The 14,596-nt window shown below is 46.5% G+C and overlaps 1 protein-coding gene across 2 annotated transcripts in view; it reads right to left on the bottom strand.

Moving 5' to 3' along the window:
- ANKRD55 (ankyrin repeat domain 55) overlaps window positions 1–14,596 on the bottom strand; it is a 1,206,736-nt gene that overhangs the window by 100,656 nt on the left and 1,091,484 nt on the right. The gene's annotated exons all lie outside the window — the stretch shown is intronic.

Genomic DNA, 14,596 nt, shown 5'->3' on the forward strand with positions numbered 1-14,596 from the left:
ACATACACTGCACAGAGGTCCAGCCCAAAGAGCCAGCCGTGTGTTACACATCACCTTTGAAGATACGGTATACGCCCAGTCAAGACCGGCTCCTCTACGGGAATCAGGTGAGCGTTACAGAACGCAAAGCCTACCACAAAACACCCGTCCAGGCGCTATGGAAACCTCGGATACCGACCAGTTAGCCCAGTTACTTGGGGAACTAAGGGCAGAAGTGCATGCAGCCCGTCAGGAAACGAACGCTCTAAGAAGGGAACTGATTATTTCCAAGGAGCGAACAGATGATCTCGCTAGACAATTGCTACAGTCACAAGCCGGACAGACCCCGTTGCCCGCATCTGGGGGAAATCTTCCTTCTACATCCTCTATGAATCCAGTGCAGATCAACCTACCTGGGAATGTACCTCTGGCTCCGCCCGAACGATTTTCTGGTGACCCAAAGAGGTTTGCAGTATTTATCAATCAGTGCCGGTTGCATTTCTTATGCCGGCCAGCAGCCTTTCCAACTGATCAAGCTAAAGTAGCTCTCGAGCATTCGCACCTTAGTGGCAATGCGGCAGACTGGTCGATCCCTCTAGTAAATCAAGATGATCCGGTCCTCCATGATTTTCAAGCTTTTCAGCTCAGTATGGAAAAACTGTGCGCAAGACATTCACAGGGGCAGGCCTTGGACAATGAGCTTCTTTCGTTGCGACAAGGTAATCAAGACCTTTTGGCTTATATTGCGTCTTTCAACAGACTGATAGTGGAAACTCAATGGCCTGAGGACAAAAGGATTACGCTGTTTTATAGAGGTCTACGTGGAGAGCTCAAAGATGTGTTAGGCCAAGTAGTGAATCCCCCACAAGATTGTTCGGACTATATAGACTTAGTCGTTCAAATAGATCACAGACTGCAGAACAGGAAGGCCGATCGTTCCAAGTTTGATGCTCAAGTATTTTCCAAACCGCCAACTCCTTCCAGGGGAGTAGACTCCGGGGAACCCATGCAAATAGGGGGTCTGAAAGGTCCTCTAACACAAAAGGAGCGGGAAAGGAGAAAACAGTTGCAATTATGCCTCTATTGCGGAAACTCAGGGCACTTTCTTCGATACTGTCCGGTGAAACCTGCCAAGAAGGCAGTAGGAGCTGCAGTTACCAAAGTTACAAACTCTGAGCAGGGAAACGACCTCGCCCGACAAGAATAGAGGTCCTCTTGCCGAGCGTGAAAACCAGTTCCGTGACCTCGCATTTCGTGATACCTATGGTCCTCATTAGCCCTGATAATCCGGATCGATTACATGCAATTGAAGCTTACGTCGACAGCGGTGCCATCAGCAATTATGTGGATCATGAAATGGTTTTGAGGATGAATCTAACTCTTTGTCCCAAGGCTGTAAAGGACGTCATTACTACGGTGGATGGTACGGAGATAGCCTCCGGGCCAGTAACGCATACCACTCAAGAGGTGACGCTAGTAAGTCAAGATGGACACCATGAGAAGATCGTGTTCGATGTGATCAAGGCCCCTCAGTTTCAGATTATTCTAGGAATACCTTGGTTAGAGAAACACAATCCTCTGATTGATTGGCGAGCAAGAACGGTCCAGTTTCCAGAATGTGTCTCTACTTGTCACCCTCCACCTGGTGTTGCACTGGCAGCAATTTCTTCAGAGACTCCCCAGTTACCTCCCGAATACCTAGAATACCAAGATGTTTTCCGGAAGGATCAGGCTAACTCTCTACCTCCTCATAGGTCTTATGACTGCCAGATAGACCTGATACCTGGATCTACTCCTCCTTGTAGTAGAATTTATGCCCTCACCGAGCCTGAGAACCTTCACCTTCGACAATACCTGGATCAATACCTGGCAAATGGGTTTATTCGTCCTTCCAAGTCCCCTGCTTCTTCAGCTTTGTTCTTCGTTCCAAAAAAGGAAGGAGACCTTAGAACTTGTATAGATTATCGCTCCCTGAACCAGATCACCGTTAAGAATAGATATCCGTTACCTTTGATCCCTGAACTCCTGGACCAAGTCAGAAAAGCATGCATATATACAAAGCTGGATCTTAGAGGAGCTTACCACTTGGTACGAGTAAAAGAGGGCGATGAATGGAAGACGGCCTTCCGCACCAAGTATGGGCTATTTGAATATCAGGTCATGCCCTTCGGACTTTGCAATGCCCCGGCCGCCTTTCAATATTTTATGAACGATGTCCTCAGAGAGCTCATAGATGTGTGTGTTGTTGTTTACATTGACGACATCCTCGTTTATTCTTCATCGGAATCTGAACATCGGAAACACGTGAAAATGGTCCTCGAAAGATTGCGTCAACACAAACTTTTCGCTAAGTTGGAAAAATGTGTTTTCAACGTGACTGAAGTTGAATTCTTGGGATTCATATTATCACCTGGCGGAGTGCGTATGGATTCAAAGAAGGTCGATGCAGTTCTCAAATGGCCATCACCATCCTCCGTAAAAGGTGTGCAAAGCATGTTAGGCTTCGCTAACTTTTACCGCAGGTTTATCCCCGAATTCTCTCGAATAGTCCAGCCCATCACTGCCTTGTTAAAGAAAAACAAACGTTTTGAATGGTCTACCGAGGCGGAACAAGCTTTCCAGGATTTGGAGACTAAATTTATCTCTGCACCAATCTTAAAACACCCTCGCCCCGAACTCCCCTACATCGTGGAAACTGATGCTTCAAGCCTTGCCATGGGGGCAGTTCTATCACAAAAGGACCCGGTAACCAATCAGTTGCATCCCATGGCATTTTGGTCCCGCAAATTCTCGCCTCCTGAAATCAATTACACGATTACTGACAAGGAACTTCTGGCTATCAAGTCTGCCTTTAAGGCTTGGCGGCATTATCTGCTGGGGGCCCGACACACCGTTACTGTGATTACGGATCACCGAAACCTGCAATATTTGAAAACCGCAAAAGCCCAATCCTCTAGACAACTCCGTTGGGCATTATTCTTTGCCGAGTTTGACTTCATAATTACCTATCGACCTGGTACAAAGAACGGTAAAGCTGATGCCCTTTCTCGGATGGGAGTGGAAGAACACTTGATCAACCCTACACCTGTACCAATCATTCCCGAACAAAGAATTCTGGGTGTAATCGCCACAGAATCCATAGAGGAAGTTAAGGATAAAGCCAGGCAACTTGTAACTCCAGCAGACATACAGAATTGGCATCTGCAGGGAAAGGACTTTGCAGTAAAGGACAACTTATTGTATTTCCAAGAACGATTATACCTACCCAGCACAGATTTACAGAAAAAAGTAATCTCTTGTTATCACGATTCTTTAATGGAAGGACATCCCGGTATGGCCAAGACCTCAGAAAAGATCAAGCGCTACTTCTGGTGGCCGTCTTGGAAAAAAGATATCAGAGACTTTATAATGTCCTGTGGAGTATGCGCCCAAAACAAGAGTCAAAAGGAAAGACCAGCAGGCCTCTTACGTCCTATTGACATCCCACCTCGCCCTTGGCATACGCTTTCTATGGACTTCATCACCGATCTACCTCCATGCTCCGGATACAATACGATTCTAGTAATCGTGGACTTATTCTCCAAGATGGCGCATTTCATTCCGCTCAAAGGCTTGCCAACAGCAGCAACTCTGGCCCGAGAATTTCTCGAAAACATCGTCCGACTGCACGGTTTTCCTTCGGTTCTAATTTCGGATCGAGGTAGTCAATTTATTTCTCATTTTTGGCGAAGTTGCTGTCGGTCGGCTCAAATTGATGTGAGACTATCGACCAGTCACCACCCTCAGACCGACGGACAAACCGAGAGGACCAATCAAACTCTGGAACAGTATTTACGCTGCATGCTGCAACAAACTGAAAAAACTTGGAAAGACATCCTTTGGATAGCCGAATATGCCTACAATAACTCTGTCCATTCGGGAAATGGGAAAACCCTGTTTTTTCTTTTGTACGGCAGTCACCCTCGAACCTCCGAGTTGGATCCCCTCCAAGATCTTGAAACACCAGCAGTAGACCACCTGCATTCTACAATCACCCAAGCCTTTAAGGAAGCTGTTTCTCACCTTCAAAGGGCTAAAGAACAATACAAGAAAGGAGCAGATCAACATCGGAAGGAAGCCCCTCAATATCAAGTAGGGGATCAAGTCTGGTTATCCACCAAATATCTACCTCTAAAAGGGCCACGCACATTCAACCCAAGATACCTTGGTCCCTATTCCATCACTACCATAGTAAACCCAGTAGCGGTCAAGTTGGACTTGCCCCCGCGCATGAAGATACATCCGGTCTTCCACGTCTCTCTATTAAAACCCGTGCAACCTCAAACCCGACTAACTAAATCTCCAAAACCTATCCTAGTTGATGGAGAACTCGAGTTTGAAGTCAAAAGCATTCTGGACTCCAAGATCTCCAAATCTAAACTATTTTACCTAATTGACTGGAAAGGCTACGGCCCCCAAGAGAGATCCTGGGAACCTGCTGAATATGTCCACGCTCCTCGCCTAATCAAAAGATTTCACCGAACATTTCCTGACAAGCCAAAACCCCCGGAGAAGCCCGGTTTGGGAGGGGCCTTGAGGGGGGGTACTGTCATGATCTCTGCTTCCAAAAGGTCAGGGTTTTCCCAACTCCCTTGGAAGCAGATCCATAACCCAGGTTCCGAGTGCGAACCAGTCCCAATTGGGACCTTTTGGACCCAGTCCTGGCGCCAGTGGCACCAGGCTCATAAACATGCCCACTCCCAGCGCTGGAAGCGCCGGGCTCATAATGCTTGGGCGGACTTACCTGCAGCAGACCATGCTGCTTACTTGCCTGCCAGTTGAGCCTCTGATCCTCTTCTGTTTGGAACTACTTTTCCTGTTGGGTGGGGCAGGAGCCACTCCCTAGATTCAGAACACTGGAACTCTTCTGGAAAGCAGGAACTCTTTTCTTACCTAGGCGTGGCTGTGGAAGGAGACACCTAAGCACTACAGGAGGCTATTTAAACCACACCCGATGGATGAATCTTGCTTTGCGTTATTCTGCATCCTCTGCAGCAGAACGCTCATCGTGTCTTCTGCATCTGATCCTGGGCCTAAGGAAAAAGGCTTACCATCCTGAATCCAGTCTTCAGCAACACCTATAAAGACAAGAAAGAACAGGTTAGCATTACGGTCTTCAGTGACAGCTCTTCACTTACCTGGTCCATCGGCTGTCACCAACGCCTCGCGCTGCATTCCGGCATCTGAAAGACAAAGGCTTACCTACTCTTCGTGCGCTCCGGAGGTCTTCACACTGCATTCCGGCATCTGAAAGACCAAAGCTTACCAACTCTTCGCACGCTCCGGAGGCCTTCGGCGCTGCATCCCACATCTGAAAGACAAAACAAGGTGCGTTTAAAGACATTGGGGAACTTTAATACTCACGTGCCATTACTCCTTTCACATCTAACCCAGTGGGTATTCCGGCACCCTGCAGCCGCTCCGAACTTGTACCTGCAAAATAAAAAGACAGTTAGAGCGCATCGTGAAGCAGGCAACTAGCGCTTACTTACGTGCTTCCAGGCGCTTCTATTCATCACACGGGCTCCATCTTCAACTCACTTCAGCCCGTCATCCGCCATCGCCGGCACCCTGCAAAACAAGAAACATCATTACTAAAGACTTTAAAGACATTAGAATTACTCAAAACTTACCGTTCGTGCAGTAAACGACGGACAGCAGTCCTCTGAAGTTAAGAGGCCTGCTCCCCTTATCCAGTGAAGAAACTGGTTACAGCACCCTGCCCCGAGGCAGATGGAGAGCACAGCGTTCACTTACCTAAGGTGAGAGCTTTAACCTTTGGGGTTCTACAGGAGAAGCGAAAGGGAAGAAGAGAGAGACATTCAATAACCCAGTTCCTTAATCCCATATTTTCTATCTGCAGACATCTTACCCTTTGAGTCAAACATACAGTGCACAGAGGTCCAGCCCAAAGAGCCAGCCGTGTGTTACACATCACCTTTGAAGATACGGTATACGCCCAGTCAAGACCGGCGCCTCTACGGGAATCAGGTGAGCGTTACAGTCTAACGATAAGGTGTGCCATGGTGTAGGTGGAATATCCAAAGGTTGTAAGAGGCCAGCTGGTTTTTTCTTCTGACTTTTGTTTTCGGCGCAAATGCCACAAGACATTACAAATGACTTTACGTATTTTCGCCAGATGGGCCACTAGAATTGTCTCTTAATTTTAACTTCAGTTTTTGCGATACCCGGGTGTCCTTCCATCAGGGTGTCATGATAATTGGAGATGACTAGTTCTTGTAGTTCCTTCTGTGGTAGAAATAGTCGCCCTTGATAATAAGGTAAGTCATTGATGACTGAGTAGTCCGAGCCTTTCTTCACCCAGTGCTGCAGAGCTGTTGGATCGAAGAGTTGTTGGATCTTTACTTGAATATCTTCTAGTGTCTGTAGAGTGGTTATGCCAAGAATTCTTTCTTCTGAAATTATAGGCACCGGTTCCGGGTTCGCATATGCTTCTCCCATCCCTATTCGGGAAAAGGCATCAGCTTTGCCATTTTTACAACCTGGTCGATAAGTGATCACGAAATTGAACTCGGCAAAGAACAATGCCCATCGAAGTTGACGGGACGATTGGGCCTTGGCTGTTTTTAAATACTGCAAGTTCCGGTGATCGGTGATTACCGTAATGGTATGCCTGGCACCGAGAAGATAATGCCGCCAAGCCTTGAATGCGGATTTGATGGCTAATAATTCTTTATCGGTAACCGCATAGTTTAACTCGGGTGCCGAGAACTTTCTGGGCCAATGTGCTACTGGGTGAAGTTGACCGGTTTCAGGATCCTTCTGGGACAGGACAGCTCCCATGGCTAAACTGGATGCATCAGTTTCAACTATGTATGGAAGTTCGGGGCGTGGATGCTTTAAGACAGGTGCAGACGTGAATTTCGCTTTCAGCTCTTGGAAGGCCTTTTCATCTTCTTCGGTCCACAAGAAACGTCTGTTTTTTCGCAAATGTGCTGTGATAGGGTGTACAACATGTGAGAAATCCGGAATTAATCTGCGGTAGAAATGAGCAAATCCGATCATGCTTTGTACCCCTTTAACTGAACTGGGTGTTGGCCACTTGAGGATTGCATCCACCTTTCGAGAGTCCATTCGGACTCCTTTTGGAGTCAGGATAAATCCAAGGAATTCAACTTCCGTAGCATGAAAAACGCATTTTTCCAATTTTGCATATAACTTGTGCTGGCGTAGTTTCTCAAGGACTGCACGAACGTGCTTCACATGGTCTGATTCTGAAGAGGAGTGCACTAGAATATCATCTATGTCTACAACAACACAGACGTCAATGAGTTCACGAAGGACATCGTTCATAAAATACTGGAAGGCTGCTGGTGCATTGCACATCCTGAAGGGCATCACCTGGTATTCGAATAACCTGTACTTAGTGCGAAAAGCAGTCTTCCATTCGTCGCCTTTCTTTACACGTACCAGATGATATGCTCCTCGGAGATCTAATTTAGTGTAGATGCAAGCGTCCTTTACTTGGTCTAGTAATTCGGGGATCAGAGGCAATGGGTATCGGTTCTTAACCGTGATCTGATTTAATTAAAAAGTGCAAGCGGCATTGGTTCATAAACACGGCAAACTTTTTTGGGTCTCCAGCAAAACGTTTGGGTGGAGCTAAAGGAATGCTCCCTGGTAGAACCACTTGCACAGGATTGCTCGATGAAACAGGAGTTGGATTCCCCCCAAATCCAGGTAATGGTGTTTGCCCAGCTTGGTTTTGCAGTAATTGTCTAGCAAGATCATCAGTGCGCTCCTTTGACACAATCAGTTCTCTCCTGAGGGCATTAGTCTCTTGGCACGCGGAGTGCACTTCTGCCCTGAGTTCCCCTAACATTAGGGCTAGTTGGTCGGTTTCTGAGGTTTCCATAACACCCGGGTGGGGATTTGTAGATAGGCTTTGCGTTCTGTTACGCTCACCTGGCTCCCACAGGGGCATCGGTCGGACCCGGACAGCTGCGGTGTCCACCCACGTGATGCGTAGTGCAGCGATGACTGACTAGATCTGCCCTCCTAATCTTGTCTGCTTAACGCGTAGAAATATTCTCCTTATATTCTTGAAAGATGAGCTCTCCATTCTGCATGGATTTGCAGGGGCGCGTCGATTCCAATTCCTTCACTGGTTTGAAGTTTCGGGAGAGTTCCGGAGAGTATTGACTCTGAGGTTCCTGGTGAGGACCAGTAAGTATTAAGTTCATAGAGTTCAATATGTCTGATGTTCACTCTTGTTCCCCCCTTCCTTTCTTGTCTTGCAGCTGGCTAGTGAAAAGATGCTCTTGTGGCAGCTGGTGGCGCTCAGTTAAGAGTCTGTATTACCCGGCGCTGTCCAGTAAATGTTGCACGTGGAAAACGTGTTGTTTGTCTCTCTTTACAGATGCGGCCTGTGAAAATATGGAGAGTCACAAAAGGATGCTAGGATTTCTACTATGAGCCTGGCGCCAAAGGCGCCAGGACTGAACCCAGATAGCCCCTAGCCGGGGCTGCTGAGGTTTTACTAAATGTCTAGATGCCTGCTCCCGGGGCTGATGGGCTTGGTCCGGATGCCTGGGGGTAGGCATCATGACACTTTACGAGAAAGAAATGGGACGAACCAAGGTTTAACGGCCCCTTCATCGTAGAAGACTGCACCCCGTCCGCTGTCATGCTCATGGGCCGAAGATCCTGGATTTTCATGAACGACATCGAGCTATTCATAGTAGAGGGCACTCCTGCTGCACCCAGCGATGAAGAACCTACAGATAAGGAGGGAGAACCTCAGCACGTGCAAACAAGATCTATGGCGAGGAAGAAGGACGCATGAGCAGACAAGTAATGAGAACGTTAGGAAAGTGAGACTCGTAAAACAAGACATTTCCTGGAGCCAAGTGAATCCTGTCAAAAGAACAATTACACAAACAAGTCAGTATAGCCAACAAAAGAACTATTGTGAAAATTGTGCCTGCGACTGAACTTTTTCGTATACACTAAAAGAGACAATAGTAAGTAAGCAAACACTCTGTGCAGCCAAAGGTGCAGGGTAAAGGAAGAAAATCACGTAATCATATCAGCAAAAGCGTTAATCTCATGAACATTGAAAGCCACACAAAGCATTTAAAACCAAAGACTCTGATAAGAAGTAAGAGTAAGATCAAGACTTTGTTCACGATCACATGGTTCATCCCAGCAGAAGCCTCAAGTGGGATGTGCTCACCTATTTTCAACTAGTTGTATTGTCCTATCCGTCACTTATAGGCAGAGAAGCCAGCGTTAGTGAATTCATTCAAGACCCGGCGAACAAGAACATAATCCGACAACTACTGACAGTCATAACAAAAACTTTAATCACACTGCCCGAACACAGTGGAAGAGGCACAGATGCTCCCGCCTCAAGTAATCATTGACGAGATCACATATACTTTGTTCTTCCGCATCATCGAAGAATGTCCAGGACTTATCGGGAGAACTACAGATACATTGACATTCATCAGAGATCCAAAAAACAATTACTTCCTCAACCAAATGTGGTACAAGCTGAACCACGTGACTGCAACTCACGCAGCAGGAAAGTGCAAAACTTGTTCGCATCAAAAGAAGGGACTGTGATTAAGACCCAGCAAACGAAGCAAATGTCCCTATCACCTGAGGATACACGGCTGGCACACAACGTTTTATTTCGATTAGTCACAGATTATCCGGAAATGGTGGGGAGACCTGCAGATGTTGACGTCATCACCTTTCTTAGAAATCCGGCCAACGCCCCGCACATGGGCGCACTCCTCCAAGGTATCATGCTCCAGGTGGAGCTGTCCAATTTCCAGCGAGAATTCCTGAGGAGATTTCAGTGAGACTAGCCGACGAGGGACAGATCGAAGAGGAACAAAAAAAAAAACAACTGAAAGCACACTGCGAGAGAAGGCCTGCGACTCTACAGCCAAAGAACCAGACAAATGTCATTAACACCGGAAGACAGTCGGTATGCTTTTCGCGTTTTCTTTCATCTCATTGAAAACTTTCCAGAACTAGTGGGCAGACCCCGCAACATTGATGTGCCCACTTTTCTTAATGATCCAGCAAAGAATGCCCAACTAAACAGGCTCCTAAGAGCTATTGCATCACAATTAAGAAGCCATTATGGACATCCGCTGCTGAGGCGAGCCTTAGAAAGGAGAGATCCAAGATAGAACCCTTTAGAATCCGCAGCCGGGGGCAGAGCAAGGAAACAAAGACACAGTTCTTCATGCTTCCAACGTAGAACGAATAGAAAGGGGATAACTACATCTTGAACTTCTTTTCCTAGTTTTCTTATTTTTCTCTATTTTGTGCATTATCATTCCCCAGTGGAGTAAATGGGGAAGAGAGAGAGTGTTCCTGAACTCGACCTCGAATGACCAAGTGAAAGAAACAGCGACATGAACTTCACTGCCGTGTTTACCGTTTTCAACCTTTTTCTTATTTTTTCCTATCTCCTCATATGTTCATTTTTATTTTAATTTTTTCAATGGTTTATCTATGCGTGATGTGTAACAAATCCATTTTTATGGTGTCACTGCAAACAAATTCCTGCATGTCCTCAGGGCCAAGACGAATTGGGAAGGTGCCCTGGGAATGCATTGTATACACAAATGTAGGAAGAATGTGATGTGCTAAAAATGGTAGTCTAACCTTTTTCCATAGTCTAGAAAAGGATCTGTACTCCATAACTAGAGACTTCCATCATCATTCGCGAGAGGGGGGACATTAAACTGCACCCATCACTTTAGTGTTTGCAGAACTTTTTAAGTAACGAAATCAAGATAAGAAAATAAATAAACTATTGACTATGGACTTGTTCGAGATGGGGTCCCAAAACAGTAATTTAGTTGTGCCACGTTCCTGGAAGGCGGTGCTGCAAACTGTCCTTCAAGGCAATCATATGTATATGTATAGTGATTATTGTAGTATTTTTGTCGTTAACGATCAGAACTGCATTTCTTATTGGTGCATAAAGCATCCCAATGTCCGTGCATCCAGCAGGTAATGAGCGGCTGGGCCCCACAAAGGTACCCAGACCTTATATTTTCATCCCTGTTCCAAGAAAAATGGATGATGAAGCAAATGATTTACAGTTGAATTTAATTAGCAGTGATATGGATGCACCTGAAATTATGAATGACGAGAAAAGTTGGAGACAGGGTCAGCACGGAATGAATGATAACATAGCACTGTCCACGGCACGCACCCATACACTGAGTGCGCATGAACAAGGGCAAGTGTCAATGGCTACGAACCCGCATGCTAAACTTACTGAGAAAACACATGCGATAGCTGAGCATGTGTTACCACTCACACATAGAGCAAAGGAGCTACATGAGGAGCTGAGCAAGACAACTACCACAACTATGATAGCGAGCACACCAGCTCCAATGTTAGAAGCAACTACCAGACCTACGACACTGCCGCGTGTCGGAAGAATGGTAAGCCAGATGTGGTGGGAGGAAATCTACAAAAGAATGCATGAGGGAAGGAAAAGAAACACAAAACCTCCCCCTGTTACTGCAGGGCAGGAAATGAAACCTGCCCCTCCAAGGATAATACCCGAGAAACTACCTGAACGAAAGAGCAGTACAGACGCATTCAGAGGCATATTGATGACCAACTACAGAAAAACGTTAAGAATCAAGAGAAGCCCACATGAAACGGACAATGAACTAAACGACTACTTGGACAGCACAGCCCATCTTGGAAACAAAATATGGTACCAGCACATGAAGGAAGTTGGACAAAGGCAATCAGAAGGAGAATGTTTCGTCTGTGCACTCCTGTAATACAGCATGGGAAAGTCCAAGATCTTCGTGGCTGTAGAAGTAGATGTCCCCACAGCACACTGTATGCCACACGTAGCTATGTGCAACACCAGAGGACAATTCATGGGAAGAGATGCCTCATTGATATGGGCCAACGAAAAGGACTACCCTGATGAAGACGGGTTTGTCCAGGACATCAAAACAAGAAACAGGGCGCACACCCACAATCACGTTATTAGATATGAAAACCCTGACGTCAAAGGATCAGGAATAAGGTGGGAAATAAACTCAAGACTGAACGTCCAAGGAAAAACGGCAGAAGAAGCTCAAATATGGAGGAACCGGGGACAAATGCAGATCTGGGGATCAGTAGTTTCCCCTAACGGATGGGAGGAAGGAGTCGGAATCTGCCGAGCTTGGATGGTCCTTGAAGCCTGCAAGGAAGCAATAGAAAACTCACAGAGGTTATGTAAACCTCTATGGCCGAAGTTGGTGAAGCTGTTAACATGGGTCGAAGACAAGGGAGGGCCCCTGCAAATAGTACCGTTGGAGAACCCGAAACTGTGCTTCAGAAGTAATGGCACAAGGAAAATGGGGGAGAATCAAAACTGTGGACGTATATATGAGGCACCAGGAATGGCACAAGGAACCGCAGTCCTGATGGACCTCTATTGGCCGTGTGGATCCAAAGCATACATAAGACAGCCAAAAAATGGGGGGGGGGGGCATATGTACATTGGTCAATGTCCATGTTCCTGAACTGGTTCCTGCACTGGTGATTCCAAAAAACGATCTGAATCTGGACAGCTTCCTGAAAGCAGATGCTCAAATTAGAAGGAGGAAATCTGTAGAGCTGATATCCAGAATGAAGAGAGAAAACTACTTTTCTGCCAAATCAGAAGACGCATTCTATGCGATTCCATACAAACACAGGCTGTTCAGCCTCCCTTCAACAGTATTCACCACAATGCTCCTGCCACACATCCAAATTGGAGTGAATGCTAAATGGTTGCAGATAACCAGATGGGAGTTACTGCAGACCATCAACACCACAATAAAAGGATTCAATGCCATCAAAGAAGAGCTAAGAGTGGTTAGACTGATGACCCTCCAGAACAGATATGTGCTTGACATGATCACAGCAATGGATGGAGGTGTTTGTGCAAAAATCAGAGAATCATGTTGCACATTTATACCATCGCATGATGAGGAAAATGGAACCCTCACAGAGGCCATAAGCATGTTCACAACTTTAAAAAACCAGATGACTGATGAAGTGGACGAAGTGGATGATGACAGTTGGTTTGGGAACCTATTCTCATGGGTCCCGCAATGGATGGCCGATATATTGAAGTTTCTGGGAGCCTTGCTAGCAATGGTGCTGCTAGGATTCTGTGTTATCAAGATAATCATCACACAGTGCCAGAAAACTGCAAAGAAGGCCATCGAGATGAAAATTATGGTCGATGTCGAACCAGGCTGGAAGCCCAGAGACCTGACAAATGAGGAGATAAAGGACTTTGTGAAGGCCAGTGAATTTGCACCAGAGGGAACACAATTCACTTATCCCAAGAAACGAAGAAGGTATGAAGGGAAATGGATTTACTGCAGTCCAAATGGACAATGCCAATTGATGACCTGGAACAAAGATGAGCATGTGAGAACAGCAGGAAGTTTGAAAGGAGTGATAAAGATATGGACACCCAAATTTCATACATTCATGCTATCTTGTGTAAACCCAGGAGACGATGAGCAAGAAGCTGAGGAATCAAAGAAACTGAATATAAAGGAGGAAGCAGGAGTGGTCGATGAACCGACCAGAGGGGGGAGTGTAGAGGAGACCCCAGACGTGGCCTGCACCCCTGCCCCTCGCTTCGAGGCGCCAGTAAAGTACTCGCCAAGGTATGTGACATACGAGGAGCAGCTGAACCAACAAAGGGCTGCAATGGGCCTCTGCCCTGTGTACATTAGAAGATCAACACCTGTTGAAATGCCCATAACCAGGCAACCCTGGGCAGCACGGTACCCAATCAGACAACCATACCAGCCGTTGATATGGAACGAGGAGGAATGCCTACACACGGTCCATGAAGAGACTCCAAAAGTCATAATGGAAGGCCAGTGGAGATGGAACAAGGACCAGAGCAGCTCCAAGAACGAACTGAAGGAGTACTGAAAGCATGCATGCCAGTACTGACAACTGCGAGGATAATTGTAAAGGACAAAGGGGAGAGACACTGTGAAAAACGTATGAGAATGGTGCCATAAGACAAGATGGAAGCAACTGCCTTATTGAACGTGTGTAAATAAGCTTGAAACGCAAGATGCTAAGTAATCGATTCTACTTGCAATGCTTAGTAGAAGTTAGAGCGGCAAGCACCGACTGTATACATCTACCTCAATACAGCACAATGTACACATGCAACTCCATTTTGTATAAATAGAAGTAATCCCAGGCGGCCAAGGCCTGACTGGCCAACTTTCATATCCAGGCCCAAGCTGAGGAAAGGAGCGGGATCGAAACTTAACAAAGGATGGCTCATGCCGGGGAAATCGAGGTCAACCAGAGAAGGGGAGGTAAGCATGAGCTCACTAGGCTCCAACTTCAGAGCATGCTAGCCCGCCCGTGAAGGTCAAGATAAGAGAGGCCCATGCAGGTGGCTAAGCGCATACAGAATTAAATGCACAAAAGGTTGGAAACTGAAGCAGATTCACAGTGAACCAACACGTGACCAGACAGGCGCGAAGATGTACCACCGCCTGATGTCATCCAGAACCAGAGGGTGCCATAACTTTTCCTGATAAGAGAC

Source organism: Ambystoma mexicanum, chromosome 6p, assembly GCF_040938575.1.
Source record: "Ambystoma mexicanum isolate Mex_15411 chromosome 6p, UKY_AmexF1_1, whole genome shotgun sequence".
Taxonomy (NCBI): domain Eukaryota; kingdom Metazoa; phylum Chordata; class Amphibia; order Caudata; family Ambystomatidae; genus Ambystoma; species Ambystoma mexicanum.